The sequence below is a fragment of the Cherax quadricarinatus genome, chromosome 37, assembly GCF_038502225.1.
Source record: "Cherax quadricarinatus isolate ZL_2023a chromosome 37, ASM3850222v1, whole genome shotgun sequence".
Classification (NCBI taxonomy): Eukaryota; Metazoa; Arthropoda; class Malacostraca; order Decapoda; family Parastacidae; genus Cherax; species Cherax quadricarinatus.
In genome coordinates, this window is record NC_091328.1 from 4,725,676 (window position 1) to 4,731,470 (window position 5,795).

The following is a 5,795-nucleotide window of genomic DNA, read 5'->3' on the forward strand; positions in this document are numbered from 1 at the left end:
GTTGTTGCTGTTGCTAAGCTGCAATGCTGCGCTTGCCTTGCTGTTGCTGCTGCTGCTGCTGCTTGCTTGCTTGCCGTTGCTTGCTTGCTGTTGTTGCTTGTTGCTGTTGCTGTTGCTGCTGCTTGCTGTTGCTTGCCTGTTCTTGTTTTCGGTTGTTGCTGTTGCTGCCGCTTGCTGCTTGCTGTTGCTGCTGCTGCTGCTTGCTTGTTGCTTGTTCCTGCTGCTGTTGCTAAGCGTGCTGTTGCTGCTGCTGCCGCTTGCTGTTGCTGCTTGCTGTTGCTGCCTTGCGTTGTTCCTTGGTTGCTGTTGTTGTTGCTGCCGTTGTTGCCGCCGCTTGTTGCTGCTGCTTGCTGTTGCTTGCAAGCTGTTGCTGTTGCTGCTTGCTGTTGCTTGCTTGTTGCTGTTGCTGTTGTTGCATGTTGTTGCTGCTTGCTGCTTGCTGTTGCCTTGTTGCTGCTGTTGTTGCTTGCTGCTGCTTGCTGCTGTTGCCGCCTTGCTGTTGGTTGCTACGCTTGCTGCTGTGCTGCTGTTGCTGCTGTTGCTGTTGCCTGCTGCTTGCTGCCGTTGCTGCCTTGCTGCTGCTGCTGCTTTGCTGTTGCTGTTGCTGCTTGCCTTGCTGCTGCTTGCTGCTGCTTGCTGCTGTTGCTGTTGCTGCTGCTGCTTGTTGCCTTGCTTGCGTTGTTCTGCCTGCTGCTGTGCTGCTGCTGCTGCTGTTGTTGCTGCTGCCGTTGCTTGTTCTGCTGTTCCGCTTGCCGTTGTTCTGCCTGTTCCTTGCGTTGGTTGTTCCGGTTGCTGTTGTTGCTGCTGGTCCGTGCTGCTGCTGCTTGCTTGCCGCTGCTGCCTTGCTGCTTGCCTTGCTGCTATTGCTTGCTTGCTGCCTTGCTGCTTGCTGCTGCCTTGCCGCTGTTGCTTGCTGTTGCTTGCTGCGTTGCTGTTGCCTGTTGCTGCTTGCTTGTTGCCTGCTGTTCTGCCGCTGTTGCTGTTGCCGCTGCTGCTGCTTGCTGCCGGGCCTGCTGTTGCTTGGTTGCTGCTTGCTGCTGCCGTTGTCGGGTTGCTGCTGTCCGCTTGCTTGCCTGCTTGCTGTTGCTGCTGCCTTGCTGCTGCTTGCCTGCTGCTTGCCGCCTTGCTGCTGCTTGTTGCTGCTTGCTGCTGCTGCTGCTTGCTTGCTTGCTTGCTGCTGTTGCTGCTGCTGCTGCTGCTGCTGCCGTGCTTGCCTGCTGCTGCGTTGCCTTGCTTGCTGCTGCTGCCGTTGCTGCTGCTTGCTAAGCTGCTGTTGCTGCTGCTGCTGCTGCTGCGAGTGTCATCAACAGGAGTGATGAGTGTCATCAACAGGAGTGATGAGTGTCATCAACAGGAGTGATGAGTGTCATCAACAGGAGTGATGAGTGTCATCAACAGGAGTGATGAGTGTCATCAACAGGTGTGATGAGTGTCATCAACAGGAGTGATGAGTGTCATCAACAGGAGTGATGAGTGTCATCAACAGGTGTGATGAGTGTCATCAACAGGTGTGATGAGTGTCATCAACAGGTGTGATGAGTGTCATCAACAGGAGTGATGAGTGTCATCAACAGGAGTGATGAGTGTCATCAACAGGAGTGATGAGTGTCATCAACAGGAGTGATGAGTGTCATCAACAGGAGTGATGAGTGTCATCAACAGGTGTGATGAGTGTCATCAACAGGAGTGATGAGTGTCATCAACAGGAGTGATGAGTGTCATCAACAGGTGTGATGAGTGTCATCAACAGGAGTGATGAGTGTCATCAACAGGAGTGATGAGTGTCATCAACAGGAGTGATGAGTGTCATCAACAGGAGTGATGAGTGTCATCAACAGGAGTGATGAGTGTCATCAACAGGAGTGATGAGTGTCATCAACAGGAGTGATGAGTGTCATCAACAGGAGTGATGAGTGTCATCAACAGGAGTGATGAGTGTCATCAACAGGAGTGATGAGTGTCATCAACAGGAGTGATGAGTGTCATCAACAGGAGTGATGAGTGTCATCAACAGGAGTGATGAGTGTCATCAACAGGAGTGATGAGTGTCATCAACAGGAGTGATGAGTGTCATCAACAGGAGTGATGAGTGTCATCAACAGGTGTGATGAGTGTCATCAACAGGAGTGATGAGTGTCATCAACAGGAGTGATGAGAGTCATCAACAGGAGTGATGAGTGTCATCAACAGGTGTGATGAGTGTCATCAACAGGAGTCATCAACAAGTGCAAGAAGCCACTTGTTGTAACTCTGCTGGTAGGGAAGACGTGTGCAAGTTGCATCACTTGACGCCCACTTGTCTCAATTAGCGAGAAATGTATAAGAAAATCTTCTTTCAAGGAACTTCTTTATGGTTAATGGTCGTCATTACCGGCCGGAGAGGGAGGGAGAGAGGGAGAGAGGGAGGGAGAGAGGGAGGGAGAGAGGGAGGGAGAGAGGGAGAGAGGGAGGGAGAGAGGGAGGGAGGGAGGGACTTTTACACAAGTGGATGTCGGCAATTTCTCCTGCTCAGATGTTTACAATCTTCAAAAGGACTAACAAAACAAAACCTTGGGATTGACTTGTGTGAGATTCCCGCTTTCTCCTCTGTCTCCACTCCTCTAACCTCACTGTAACTCTGCCATCTGTTTGTCAGGAGTAAAACTCTGTATTTAAACACTCCCTGGTCACCAAAGCCTTTTTTCCCCCGGGGGACCGTGTCAAAGGCCTTCTGGGAGTCAGGGAATGTGCAGTTGATCCACACTCTCCTTTGCTTCCTGACTGCAAACCGTCTTATCACTGTCTTCTATCATGGCTACGTATGTCTAGCTACACACACACACACACACACACACACAAACACAAACACACACACACACTAAGAATCGACCCCTGCAACCAAAACTAGGTGAGTACACACACATCGTAAATCCCAAAGCAGTCGATGTCAGTTTAATGACTATTGCAAATAGATCTTGTAGCACACTGAAGCACTCTGATCTTCATTTGAGATTATACATACTGACCTTCAACTGAGAGTGACACAATCACTCTCCTGTGTGGCTAATGTTTATATAAACACTCTCCTGTGTGGCTGATGTTTATAAAACCGTTCTGCTGTGTTACTGATATTTATATAAGCATCCTCCTGTATATATATACATATATATATATATATATATATATATATATATATATATATATATATATATATATATATATATATATATATATATATATATATATATATATATATATATATATATACATATATATATATATATATATATATATATATATATATATATATATATATATATATATATATATATATATATATATATATATATATATATATATATTCAATAAGATCACAGTAAACAGGTGATTTTAGAATATGCAAAACAACCACTGTCAAAGAATAGAGAAATTTCAAGCGCTTTCGTGACTACTCACATTATCAAGAAACAATAAAAGTAATGCATCAAAGGAAGGCATGTAAAAGGTCTAGACCACACCTCACTATCACATCCCACAACAAAGCAACACCTGACGCGCGACTCATAAGAAAGAGAACACTGCAGCAGGCCCACTGGCCCAACTAGACAGGTCCTTCACACAACCCACAAACAAACTATTCTACCCAATAATTAAGAATTTTAAAGTTTATTATTTGTCCAATGTATTGTTAAATTATTCCCAAATTCTATTAATTATAAATGGATCTAATTTATATAAACCAAAGGAAATATTCATATTATTGTCAAAACTGCTTTTTATGAAACAAGATTCAATTATATTTCTGTTGAATTAGACACATGTGCAACTCTTGGGTATCTTTATAGAGGAAACGTTTCGCCACACAGTGGCTTCATCAGTCCATACGAAGGAGAAACTTGAAGAACAGGAGGAGAATGAGGTAATCAGTCCCTCAGCCTTGAGTCGATGTGATCAGTCCATCAATCTTGAATAGAACACGGCATTTGAGCGGAGAAGGAGCTTATAAACCGTAGACAGGTGAGGTGCAGCAGTCGTAGGTGGTGTCACATTTGTCCAATGTGGAAGTAGGTCGTGCCCAAGGGTTAGGCAAGTGAAGAATTCCCAAGTATTAAGATCCCAAGAAGTTGCAGTGTCTGACAGGAATGAATTGGACAAATGTGACACCACCTACGACTGCTGCCCCTCACCTGTCTACGGTTTATAAGCTGCTTCTCCGCTCATTTGCCGTGTTCTATTCAAGATTGATGGACTGACCACATCGACTCAAGGCTGAGGGACTGATTACCTCATTCTCCTCCTGTTCTTCAAGTTTCTCCTTCGTATGGACTGATGAAGCCACTGTGTGGCGAAACGTTTCCTCTATAAAGATACCCAAGAGTTGCACATGTGTCTAATTCAACATGTCGGTTCTGTGAACCATTCATCTACAATTATATTCCTGTAATAAAGTTGGTAGAATTACCGACAATATGTAAAGTAAAAGGACACAAGTGCAACTAATGTGACATTTATTGTGGCAACGTTTCGCTCTCCAGGAGCTTTATCAAGCTTGATAAAGCTCCTGGAGAGCGAAACGTTGCCACAATAAATGTCACATTAGTTGCACTTGTGTCCTTTTACTTTACAATTATATTCCTGTCGACCATGGACTTGCTTGATACTACTTTCTCAACTTTTTGAAAATCAATTGGATGGTTAAAATCTCTTACATGAATAAATAGAGCATTGAAATCTTGTCCAGTTCTAATGCTATATTTATGCTGTTTTAATCTTAGTTCGAGATTTTTACCAGTTTGACCGTAATAAACTTTATCGCAAATTTTACAAGGAATCTTATAGACACATCCATCAGCATTTTGGGGGGAATTCTTTATCAAAAGTTTTTTTACTGCATCAAGATTTTTGAATACAACTTTAATATTAAAAGTCTTAAGAAGAGAAGGCATATCAACCAAGTTTTCATGGTAAGGGAGAACCAACATATTTTTAGTTGAATAAGGCTGGTTGTCCCTTTTTGGATTGTAAAAAGTATTTCTAGCAACTTTAAAAGATTTATCAATTACGTTTCTTGGGTATTTCAAATCATTAGCTATTTCATAAATTTTGGATATTTCCTCATCTATGAACTCTGGACTACAAATAGGGAAAGTTCTCAAAAATATGTGAGAGATTTTAACCATCCAATTGATTTTCAAAAAGTTGAGAAAGTAGTATCAAGCAAGTCCATGGTCGACATGAATATAATTGAATCTTGTTTCATAAAAAGCAGTTTTGACAATAATATGAATATTTCCTTTGGTTTATATAAATTAGATCCATTTATAATTAATAGAATTTGGGAAGAATTTAATAATGCATTGGACAAATAATAAATTTTAAGATTCTTAATTCTTGGGTAGAATAGTTTGTGGGTTGTGTGAAGGACGTGTCTAGTTGGGCCAGCGGGCCTGCTGCAGTGTTCCCTTTCTTATGAGTCGCGCGTCAGGTGTTGCTTTGTTGTGGGATGTGATAGTGAGGTGTGGTGTAGACCCTTTACATGCCTTCCTTTGATGCATTACTTTTATTGTTCCTTTATAATGTGAGTAGTCACGAAAGCGCTTGATATTTCTCTATTCTTTCACAGTGGTTGTTTTGTATATATATATATATATATATATATATATATATATATATATATATATATATATATATATATATATATATATATATATATATATATATATATATATATATATATATATATATATATATATATATATATATAAGACCTTTCAGTTAGGGTCACAGATACACAGGTTTAAAAACATAGTTAAAAT